The 12,217-nt window shown below is 53.9% G+C and overlaps 1 protein-coding gene across 3 annotated transcripts in view; it reads left to right on the top strand.

The window, feature by feature from the left end:
* Positions 1-12,217, top strand: part of TMCC3 (transmembrane and coiled-coil domain family 3) — a 41,648-nt gene that overhangs the window by 11,029 nt on the left and 18,402 nt on the right. The window lies entirely within an intron of this gene.

Raw genomic sequence — 12,217 nt, 5'->3', positions numbered from 1 at the left:
CTTGCCCTGCACATCAGCAGTGCTCTCCATCCCTCCACTCCCTTCCAAGGGTGCTGGGTAGGGGCTGGTGTGCTTCAGGTGGTTGCTGCATAATGAAATGCCTCAAAACCAGGGAAGCCTGTGCCCGGTGGCTTTGCTGCTGGAGCCTGCAGCGCTCCTCACTCGTGCTGGGCATAGCCCAGGGGCAAATGGTCTGCGTTTGCTGTGCTTTCCTCTTTGAAAGCTGAGCTGCTGGGCTGTTCTTGCTGTATCAGTGCTGTGGGGCTGCCTGCCTTGCTGTGGCCGTGGAAGAAAGCTGCATCCCTTCAAAGATGATTTTTGGGGGGCATGTCTAAGGGTTGCACCTGAGACCCCTGCTCTATCATCTGGCTGGGCTGCTGAAGAGCAGAGAGTCTCCAGGCTGACATTAAATGTTGTGTGTTGGAAAATCCCTCGTGCTTAAGAGCATTTAATGAAATAATTGATTCTGGGGGGGATTTCTCTTAATCAGAGTGAGCCTCCCTTCCCCTTCCTGTGCCCCTGAGAACTGGAAGTAAAACTGTGTAGCAAGTTTGCAGAGCTGAGAGTTAACTGCATGGCTCCAGGCTTTGGGCTTTACAGGTTGTGTCAGGGATCACAGGTCTTGTGAGAGAGTTGCTAGAGGTGGCAGCAGCAGGCTGTGTGTTGCAGGTGATGGCAAGGGCTTGCATTAAACCCAGCTTGTGCTCGTTTGGGAGCAGCTGGAATGTGTTCCTGGGTGCCTCCAACGTTCCTCATACTGCTTCAACCAGGGGGATGGGAATGGTCAGGCAGTGGAGCAGCTACAGCTGCTGAGATTATGTAGGCAAGCAGCATGCTGAGGTCCTTCTGGAGTCTGAATACAAAGCATCAGCTGGGGTTAAAGCTGCCAGTCCCAAATCCTCACAGAGAAAAACCACACAGAGCATGAGCACAGCAGTACAGAAGTGGTGGGAGAATGCCCAGAGAACCTGGACAAGCCAGGTTGTGTGAAGGAAGGCTTGTAGCTGGCTTTGCCAGCAGGAAAAAGGTGGTGGTAGGGTGAGATCCACTTAATGAAGCCTGGGCTAAAGAGAGGTGGCCAAGAGGCTGCTAAGTCTCACAGGTTACTGAGTCCAGTTTTCAGGTGGGCAGGACTTCTCCAGCCTTAGGAGTGAGAATCACAGAGTCATTAAGGTTGGAAAAGACCTCTAAGATGAAGTGCAGCCTTCAGAGGTTGCTGTCAGTGCCTCTCAAGCCCATCTGAAGAGTGCTCTTGAGAGAAAGTGAAGCCCTCTGTACGGGCAGGCAAGAAGAGGGTTCCAAAGCTGCAGCTGTGTGACAGAGGAAGGAAGCATCCAGCTGGGTTTGCAGAGGTGCTGGAGCAACTCACTGAGGTGATAGCCCTCTGAGTCTGTAAGCAGCAGAGTCTGAGGGGAAGAGGAGTTAGGCATTCTTGCTGCAGCTGACGAGCTCCTGCAGGGTAAGGTAACAGCTCTGTTACCTCATCCTGGGCTCTGCTAACAGCTCTCCAGTGAATCCTGTGTCACAGGGAAAAGGCTTCAGTGGCCAACAGCTGAGCATTGTTGATGTGGGGGAGTCCTTGCTGTGCAAGGAGGCCAAGTATTTGAGGGAGAGGTTGGGTTCCTCTTCCCTTGGCAAGGAAAGCCAAGCTGTGCTGTGCATGGCAGCACAGGGGAGCATAATCTGCTCTTGCTTGTAGTCAGTGCCCTGCAGATCTGCCTTTATTTGAGGGGTACAGGTTTACAGTCCTGTGGCAGCCTTGGCTGGATAAATCCTCCATCCCCAGCTGCAAGGAAGGTGCTCTTGCAGGAGGCTCCCTGCCTCCCCTTGCCAGCAGGTCACTGTAATGTGGATTAGTGCAGCTTGTCGTGGTGGCTGAGGTGGCATCCCTGTGGTCAGCTGAGCTGTGGGGCAGGCTGGAGTTCACTTCTGCTGGTGCCAGTTCATTGCTGCAGCTGCACTGGGCTTCACATCCCCCCTGGGTGATTCCTGCAACACTTTGGAAAGCTAAGGCAAGCTTTCCAAAGTCAGGACCTAAGTCCTGCAAGACAGGACTGGTGAGCAAGGGTTGCAGTTGTAGCACCCAGTGCTGCTCTGGCTGGAGTGCAGGGGCAGGGCAGCCAGAGAGTGCCATGAGGCTTGCTGGGGAGATTTGCTTTAGCACTGAGCACTGTGGGAGACTGGAGGTGCTCAGCCTCTGGCCACACCACGCTCCTTGCCTGGTAAGTCTGTGCTGAAGTCTATGCAAGAGTAACACTCCTGATGCTCAGCCTGGCCTGGCTGTGCTCACTTATGCCTCATTATGTTGACTTCCAGAGCACTGTCAGGACTGCATCCTATCCCCAGTTTAGGCAGGGCTGTGTCCTGCCTGGATCAGTACCAGATGCTTCAGAGAGGGGCAGGACCTCCACGTTCTGCAATGCCTTGCACTCTGGAGCCTGCTCAGTGCTTTCTCTTCACTACTGTTAGTTAGGCATTTGAAATGGGAAGAATTCTGCCTTTGTTGCAAACCAAAGCCACCTTGCCTGGGACAGCTGTGGCTTATTTATTAGCAGAGAGAATCTTCATTGCACTCTCTCTGTGTTTTCAGCCTTAGGGAGAGTAATAACAGAATCAGTGTTTGGGGGTGAGCTGATGCTTACATCCTCCCCCCTCTGCTCTGCCCTGCTGAGGCCACATCTGCAATACTGTGTCCAGTTCTGTGCCCCTTAGCCCAAGGACCTCAGGGAACTGCTTGGAAGAGTCCATCCCAGGGCACAGAGCTGCTGCAGGCAGTGGAACATCTCCTGTGAGCACAGCTGAGGGAGCTGGGGCTGGGAGCAGAGGAGCCTGAGGGCTGCCCTCAGTGCTGGGGATGAAGATGTGCAGGGCTGGAGCCAGGCTCTGCTCAGGGATGGCCAAGCACAGCACAAGGGGCACTGGGGGCAAGCTGGAGCAGAGGAGGTGCCCCAGGAACAGGAGGGAAACCTTTGTCCCTGTGAGGGTGCTGAGCCCTGGAGCAGGCTGCCCTGAGAGGTTGTGGAGCCTCCTGCTCTGGAGCCTTCCCAGCCCCCCCTGGCTGTGCTCTGTGTGCCCTGCTCTGGGTGCCCTGCTCTGGCAGGGGGCTTGGACTCAGTGATCTCCAGAGGTCCCTTCCAGCCCCAAGCACTCTGTGGTGCTGTGATTTTTCACACACTAAAAAGCAGACATTAATAACCAAGACTGCAGGAATCCATTTGCTTCTCACTGGTGAGGACCCCAGGGGCTGAGAGCTGTGGAATGCCTCTTCTCATCTTCCATGTCTCTCTTCTGGTCACTCCCATTCATCTTGTCTGGAAGCCAGGCAGCCTTGTTCATAATCTCTCCTCGTGCAGAAGCCTTTCTGAGCCTCTAATCACTTTCATCATCTGTCCTTGAATTCCCTTTCTTTCTTAAAACCATTAGAGGAGACAAAGGGACCTGGGAGGATCCAAACCCTTAAATACCTCCAAAGACAAAACTCCAACCAGCCAACCACCACCAAAGAACCCTCAAGCCGACCCCAAACCCCACCCACAGTTTTAGGAGGGAGGGAGATTTGATCTGCTGGTGCTCCTTTAAGTGCAAAGATCCCTGCAGAAGCAGCACCTGCTGTGGGCTTTTGTGGCTTGTGAGCCATCCTCCAGATATTTTGGGCTCAAAGAACTCCTTCTGCACACTTTTCTCACTGCTCCCTGGTGTTTTGACAGCAGATGAGACAGGGGATCGTTAAGAGCTGCAAGCACAGGCTTTAGATCTAGAGCTGTGAGCCCTGTCAGAGCAGGCTGTGCACGGAGCAGGGCAGGGGAGGTGAGAGAGGGAGGCCAGCACTGAGCTGTCGCTGTCATGGGAAACCAAGGAGCCAGGGGAGCTGCTGGGAGCTGCAGCAGAGCCTGCTTCATTCACTGGCAGCAGTGCTCAGCTCTCCATTGCTTGGTTCCTGGTGGAACTTCCTTGGGAAACTAAACTGTTTCATTTCCTTGCCAGTGCCAGGAAGGAATCTTTGGGAAGTTCATGGAGTTGGCATTTGTGCTTTTTTCTCCTGGGATGCACTGGGTTTGGGGATTCAGTGCATCTAAGAGCTGGGGCAGGGGTAGCTTCCTGCTGCTGAGTGAATCAAGGGGGAAGCTGCTGCTGCACAGCTTGGTGTGGCATTGCTGTGCTCCCCTGGCCCTGCAAGGTGAGCTGGTTTGGGGGCCATGGTTTGGGGGCCATGGTGGTGTTGGGCTGATGCTTGGGCTGGGTGACCTCAGAGAGCTTTTCCAACCCAAGCAGTTCTGTGATTCCATGACTGTCACACCCCAGCATCTCTAGGCACACATTCCTGCACCAGAACTGAATGACTGACTCCTGGACTGGGGTCTGGACAGGAATTCAGATGCAGTGCATGTGCCTGGCTGACCATGGAGACAAGAGGTCAGAGCAGCAAGATCCCCACTGCAGCTCTGCTGCCAGTGGAAATTCCTATCCTGCTCTACTCTTCTGGAACCAAATCAATCCCTTTGCTCCCCAGCATGGTTGGGACTGAGCTTTCCTTGCTAAAGCTTCATCCACTAAGGGTAGGGCTTCTTTTTATTCCCTTTTTAAGCATCACAGCTGTGCTGATGAAGCATTTCCATGGAAAGCAATCCCAAGGCAGCAGAAGTGTAGAGCAGCTCAGTGTCCACAGATGCCTGACAGCACTGCAGGAGCTGGAAAGCTGTGGCTGGAAGAGACTGAAACCCTCTGCTATGGGCACAGGCTGAGGGAGCTGGGACTGTGCAGCCTGCAGAGGAGAAGGCTCCAGGGGCACCTCAGAGCTGCTGCCAGCACCTGAAGGGATCCTGCAGGAAGGCTGCAGAGAGACTTTTGCTGAGGGGGTCTGGAGCCAGGCCCAGGGGGAAGGGTTTGGAGCTGAGGCAGAGCAGGGTCAGAGTGGAGCTGAGGCAGAAGTTGTTCAGCAGGAGGCTGCTGAGCCTCTGGCCCAGGCTGCCCAGGGAGGCTGTGGCTGCCTCCTGCCTGGGGGTGTTGAGGGCCAGGCTGGATGAGGCCCTGAGCAGCTGAGTGTAGCTGAGAGCTGTCCCTGGGCATGGAGGGGAGGCTGGAGGAGCTGAGCTCTGAGCTCCCTTCCAACCTGAGCCATTCTATGAGCTCTGAGCCCTAAAGGTTCTATTTTCACCCAATCCATCTTCTCCCTTCCAACCCAAGTAGACAACTTCAACCAGCCAGCAGTGGGGATGCATCTTTGTGCCCAGGTTTAAGCTGGGGCTTAGATGTGGCAGTTTTATGCTTAGACCTCTCACACTTTCTTTGATCTCCACCCAGAGCATTCCTGTCTCTGAAGACTGCACAGTGCCTCCTGTGCTGTGCTTTTGAGTCACCTTTCTCGCAGTGGATGCTGTTGCCTGCAGGACTGGCTCCTCTCTTGCCACCCTTGGAATGTGAGGTGTGCTAAACAACAAACAGAGCACTGGTGGAAAGTTGGCAACCTTCTGCTTGGCTGCCTGCTGGGCAGAGGTGCAGTTGTGCCTCTCTCAGCTTGCCAGTGCTGCTATCAGTAGGGGTTGCCTGTAGCTCCCTGCCTGGCTCATTGTCATCACCTCCCTCGGTAAGGCTCCAGCCAGGCAGCAGTAGCTGTGCAGGGGCTGAGCCTTTGAGGTTTGGGCTGGATTTGGTGCCTGACACTTTCCTGGTCGAGGAGGTTGCCATTGCCCAGCTGGAGTTACTGTGGGCCCAGCAGCAGCCCTGCAGCTTTCATCCTCCCCCCTGCAGTGAGTGTGGCTTTGGGAAAGAGCTGTGTGGGAGAGGAGTAGCTCTGTAGTGCTGGGGGAGTGGTGAAACACGATTCTGGCTTTCCATTCATGTGTCCAGGCAGAGAAAACGCTCTGACTACCCCTGGCACCGTTGCTGGGTAGGGGTCTGGAGTGTCTTAGCCGTTGAAGGTTTTCTGCTCTCCCCTTGCCCTGCAAGAAGGGTGGAGGATTCCTGTGTGGAGCCCAAAATAAACCTGCAGCTCTGCAGCCCTGACACATGGGAGCTGGCATGCAGCTGGGGCAGCTGCTAGCTGTGCAGCTAACCTTTGCCAGGCAGCCAGCAAGTCAGGACCCCTCTGAGGCAGTCATTTATACCCTCACAGCCAGCCTGAGGGGTCACACAGGGACAAGGGTGACAGTGGAGGGCTGTCTCTGCTGGCTGGGCTGTGAGAATATCCACAGGCTGTGAGCTGCAGAGCGCTGGAAGGAGACTTTTTGTCTCCAGACAGATTCCAGAAGAGCTGAGTAATGCTGAGAGTTGGCCCACCTCAGAGTTTCCCTGGTCAGGGGCTGCAGCTGGGCACAGTCCCAGAGGGCAGGACTTCAGGAAACGACTTCTACTGTTAATTGATTAATTAGGTTACTGCTGTATTGAGCACAGAAACACATCCAGATGGGCCTTGAAAGTCTCCAGGGAGGGAGAGCTGCCCCATGGAGAGTGATTTGTTTGTTTAGGGGTTTGGGTGTTGAGGCAAGAGTGAAACCTGGGATTTTGAGATTAGAGTCAGGCTAAACATTGATCCCCAAGGCCAAGAGTCCTCTGCACTCCACACAGATGACTTGGAAGCAGAATGCTTCACTGCTTGGTCTGGCTCCAGTTATTGATGCCAGTGAATAATGGGGGGGTGTAGCTCCTGCTGTGTTAAGAAGCTTTGCTTTGTTGGAGGTTTTGGCAGCAGCACAACTCTGTGCCATGGCTGTCCCTGACAGCTCAGCAAAGTTATCTCTTCACCTCATCCAGTTTCCAACCTTTCTTGCTCCTTGTCTGCCATGTCCAGAGATTTGCTTCTCTTGGTTCACTCCTCCAGCCTCCCATACCCTCAGGCAGAAATCTGCCTGCACCTTGTCCCCTGTAAGCAGTGTAAGCTTTGGGGAGCCAAACAAAAGGTTTCATTCTCATGAGCAAAGGCAGGCTGACAGCCTGCCCCCAGAGGAGCTGAAGGAGACTCTTTGAAGGCCAGGTGGTAACTGGCAGCAGACTGATTCAGCAGGTGCCAGGCTCCTGTTGTGCTGAAATGGGTCCAGAAGGCTGAGAGGGAGTTTGCCAAACGCTGGAGGAGTTGCCCTGCTGTGAGGGTCTCTGTAGTGGAACTCCTCCTTCACACATGGGGCTGTGCAAGGGTCACACTCAGCCTTCTGGTGCACAGCATCCTCCCAAGCAGGAGCTGCAGGTCCTGGAGAGGGCCTGTGGTCTCCACAGGAATTCTTCTCCTTCTGACCTGTGCTAAGTGGTACTTTGAGTGCCAGAGGCAAGGGAAGGCTGGGGGGAGAGACCTGAGGAAGATCTAGGACAAGGAGGAGTGAAGACAGTGGGAAGATCATTGAAGGTGAGAGGATCTCCTCTGTCTGCCAGCAGGTATCTGAAGCAATCCTGGCACATGTTTGGTTCCCATCAACAAAGTCAGTTAAAGTCAGAGAAGTGTTTGGGTTGGAAGAGCTCTCTGAAATCATCAACCCAACACCAAACCATGGCCCCAGGTGCCATGGCCACAGGTTTCTGGAGCACCTCCAGGGCTGGGGACTCCACCACCTCCCTGGGCAGCCTGTGCCAGTCCCTGACCACTCTTGCACCAAAGAAATTCTTCCTCCTCTCCAACCTAACCCTGCCCTGGCACAGCTCAGGCCATTGCCTCTCCTTCTATCACTTGATCCTAGGGAGCAGCTGCAGGGGCACAGTCTTGCAGGTGACTTCACTGAGCTCTGTTGATTTGATGCTTCAACTAAATCACACAAAGGTGAGCATCTGGAGCTGGCTGAGGCAAAATCCATCCCAAAGAGCTGTGGCAGTGGATTTTGCTCTCTCTTATTTGCAGGCATGCATAAAAGTTGGGAGTTTCAGCAATAAAATGCAAATGTCACCACTTCTGATGCATTGTGGAGCCAGATGTGTGCACTGAGGGCTGAGGCATCTGTGCCAAAGCAGCTTTAACTCTTCAGTGAGACCAGAAAGTTCTTTGTGTCAGACAGAAGCAGAAGGCTTTGCTGGCTCACAGCAGCTTTAATCTTGCTGAATCTTCACTTGTGCAGAACTTTCATGTTTCAGGAGAACTTTGTGTGTATATAAAGGCAGGGTTTTGCCAGCTCTGCCATTAGGCACTGGAACCCTTGGGCTCTGGCTGCTCAGGAGTCTGGCAGGACAAGATGTTACCTTTCCCTTCCCCTCTTGTCTCTGCTTTTGGCTCTGTGAGTATTTTAAGGCACTCCTGGGAGTGCTGCAGGGGAATGCATTCCTGGTGTAGTTAAGCCAGCAGGAGTGGGGGAAGATTGCTCTTTTCAGATGACTATTGTACTACATAAAGGAAGGTGAAAAGGTCCCAGTGTGTGACTGGGGGGGAGGGGGGAATTGATTTGGGTTTACCTTATTCCTACTGCAAGAAAGATAAAGGAATGCTTCTGTAAGTACTGCTGGTGGCAGCAGCCTGTGCTCTGCTGGGAAGCTTGGCAGTGGTTTGTAATTGGTTAGTGCAGCACTGGACTGGAATCAGACTGTGGTCTGGTGGCAGGCTTCAGGCTGCAGGCAGAGGAGACCACTACCAGGGCACTCACAGATGGCACTGGGTTGGAAGGGACCCTCAAAGGTCATCCTGTCCACCCCCTCTGCAGGCAGCAGGGACACCTCCAGCTAGAGCAGACTGCCCAGGGACACCACAAGTCTGAGCTTGAATGTCTCCAGGGTCAGGGCATCAACCTCAAGCTTACAAAAATCCACTGCCACACTGCCATTTAGGATGGGTTTAGCCTCAGCCAGCTCCAGATGCTCACCTTTGTGTGATTGGGTTTAAGCTTCAAATCAACAGGGCTCAGCCAAGTCACCTGCAAGAGCTGTGCCCCTGCAGCTGCTGCCTGGGATCAGGTGATAGATGGAGTGGCAATGGCCTGGAATTGTACTAGAGGAGGGGTAGGTTGGAGAGGAGGAAGAAATTCTCTGCTGCAGGAGTGGTCAGGGACTGGCAGAGGCTGCCCAGGGGGGTGGTGGAGTCCCCATCCCTGGAGGTGCTCCAGAAACCTGTGGCCATGGCACTTGGGGCCATGGTTTGGTGTGGGGTTAAAGGTTGGATTCAAGGATCTGAGAGGTCTCTTCCAGCCCAGACAATTCTCTGAGTGTAATTAACTTGCACTGCAGTTGTCCACATGGGAACTGGACTCTGAAGCCCTGGGCTGGAAGCTGCATTTTTAGGCATGGGGAAGGCACTTTCCTGTCCAAAACAGAACCTGGACCTGGTTTGGGATTCAGTACCTTTGGGGGTTTCTTCCCAACATTTGTGTCTGACTAAAGGGAAGATGAAGGCTGCCTGGTCAGGCAGCTTTAAGGTGTCACAGAGTTCAGTTGCCTCCAGTGCTCTCCCTTGCACATGGCAGCAGAGCTTTAATGTCTATTTTTAAGTAGTTTTTCTCTCTGGTTGCATCCAGTGCAGCTGGCTCACTTTAGGGGGGTGGGGGTGAGCTGCTCCTGCTTTGCTGAGGTTAGGTTTTGATAGCTGTGTCTGAATACTTTGGTTAGAATTCATTGCTGGATGGTTTTTAATGTAGGGCCAAACATCTTGCTTGTGGTGTGGCTGCTGTGGTGACTAAGAGGCTGATGGACTGAGAAATGCACCCTTTAGTAACAGTGGGGTTAGTGGGGACTGGGACTGGGAAGGCATTCTCCTTCCAAGATCATTTGGAACAGTCTCATGTCTTAGTGTGCTGAATCTCATCAACATGATGTGATGCCACAGCTAGGAGTGGTTTGAAGTATTGCATTTGAGCTGGGATTGCCCAGGATGGAGGTCAGGACCCATCCCTGCAGATAGTCAGGGCGAGGCTGGAGAGGGCTCTGGGCAGCCTGATCCAGTGGAGGATGTCCCTGCTGACTGCAGAGGGGTTGGGCTGGATGAGCTTTGAGCTCCCTTCCAACCCAACCCATTCTATGATTGTGGAATTGAGGCTGCTCAGTGCAAAATGAGCTCTGCTGTCCCTCAGGGAAGCCTTGGTCTTGAGGGTGATCTCCCCTGCAAGAAACTCAGCTGAAGGAACTCCAGCTGGCAAAGCAAGTGACAGGTGAAAGGAGATGGCCTCAAGTTGTACCAGGAGGGGTTTAGGTTGGACATTAGAAGAAACTTCATCCCTGAGAGGGTCCTCAAACACTTGAACAGGCTGTCCAGGGAGGTGGATGGATCCCCATCCCTGGAGGTGTTGAAAAGCTGTGGAGATGTGGTGCTGAGGGCCATGGTTTAGCACCAGGCTTGGTGGAATCAGAGAAGGGTTGGACTGCAGGGATCTTGAAGGTCTTCTCCCCCAAAGCAGTTCTGTGAGCCTGTGATTCTACAATCACTGTAGCACCAAGGCTGGAAGGGACCTCAAAGATCAAGCCCAAGCTGTCACCACAGACCTCATGACTAGACCATGGCACCAAGTGCCACGTCCAGTCCCCTCTTGAACACCCCCAGGGACGAATCTCTCACTGAAGGAGAAACTTCCTTGGTGTGAGGCTGCTGGAGCCCTGGAGCAGGCTGCCCAGAGAGGTTGTGGAGTCTCCTGCTCTGGAGACATTCAAGCCCACCTGGCTGTGGTGATCTTGGGCAGCCTGATCTAGATGTCGATGCTTTATCAGGGTGCTTGGGCTAGGTGAACTTCTGAAGGTGCCTTCCAGCCCGGTGGACTCCAATTCACTCTGTGATGCCAGCTGGCAGGTCAGGGGCAGGGCACTGCCGTGGATGTTTCTAGCCAGCACATGGAGCAATGTCTTTGTTTCCTGTAGTGGTTGTTCTTAGCTAAATTTGGAGGAGCTGTAATTTTAGGAGGGTAGTGCCTGGCCCTCCCCAGCTCTGCTGTTAACATGCTGGGGAGGCTCAGCTCCGAGCGCTCCCAGACCCTTGCGCTGCAACTGCGTCATTCCCGCAGCGCCTTCCCCTCCTGGGGCAGCCGAGCCTCTTGCTGTCATTATCTTTGCAACAGCAATGAGCTTCAGGAGACAGTCGTGTTAACAACAAAGGTACAAAGTGTCCTCAATTCAGCAGCTCGTTTCCAAACACAAAACCCCCTCAGCATTCTCACAGCAGATGTGCTGAGCGGGGCTTGCTCAGAAGCCTTCCTGAGGCTACGGGAGTGCTCAGCTTGCTCCTCCTGAGCAGGCTTTGGGGGCTTGGTTTAGCCCTTTGTCATCTGACAAAGGGGAGAAGGACTACAGATGATGCCCAGAGCTATTTGAACCTTGTATGTTCTGCATCAGAGTCACAGAATGCCAGGGGGTGGAAAACATCTCCAGAGACTGAGTCCAAGCCCCCTGCCAGAGAGCAGCACCCAGGGCAGGGCACACAGGAACACATCCAGCAGGGTCTTGAAAGTCTGCAGAGCAGGAGACTCCACAGCCTCTCTGGGCAGCCTGCTCCAGGCCTCCAGCACCCTCACACCAAAGGCGTTTCTCCTCCTGTTGAGGTGGAACCTCCTGGGGTCCAGCTTGTACCTGTTGATCCCTGCCCTGTCAGTGGGCACCACCACCAGGAGCCTGGCCCCTCCAGACTGACCCCCACCCCTCAGATACTTGTAACCATTGCTCAGATCCCCTCTCAGCCTTCTCTTCTCCAGGCTAAACAGCCCCAGGGCTTTCCTCACAGCAGAGATGTTCCAGTCCCTTCATCAGCCCCCTAGGCTCTGTTTTTCTCCCCAGTGGATCCCTGTCCCTCCTGAGAGCCACCTATGCACCAGTAATGAGCCACAGCTGAAGTCCCCCGGGGGCAGGAGAGCAAGCTCTAAGTGCAAGGAAAGGTTGTGAACCAAGATGGAATGTTTGATTTGTGGGAATCATGATGTGCTGAAGTTTCTTTCCAGGCTGGAGTAGCAGGAAAGACCTCACTCCTTTGGAAAGGAAGCCTGACGAGTTCTGAATGCAACCTCAGTGGTAGGAGCCAGGAATTTCCTTTGAAAGTTCTTTGTTCCTGTCCTGGAAATTATTTTGCATGTTTCCTGAGGCTTTTGCATCACTCAGCTCTGTTGAGGTGAATCTGTTCTGCCTAGCAAGGGTGACAGGAGGCCAGAGGGCTCAAAGGTAATGAGGGCTTGGAGGACCTCCCCTCTGGGCACAGGCTGAGAAGAGGAGCAATGGATTGAGGCTGGAAATGAGGACGAAATTCTTGTCAGTGAGGGTGGGGAGACTCTGGCACAGGCTGCCCAGGGAGGCTGTGGCTGTCCCCTCCCTGGGGGTGTTCAAAGCCAGGCTGGATGAGGCC

The sequence above is a fragment of the Melanerpes formicivorus genome, unplaced genomic scaffold, assembly GCF_026170545.1.
Source record: "Melanerpes formicivorus ecotype bairdi unplaced genomic scaffold, bMelFor1.0.p_v2 SCAF_8, whole genome shotgun sequence".
NCBI lineage: Eukaryota > Metazoa > Chordata > Aves > Piciformes > Picidae > Melanerpes > Melanerpes formicivorus.
The sequence above is the reverse complement of the archived record's forward strand: the minus strand, read 5'-3'. Positions and strand labels throughout refer to the sequence as shown.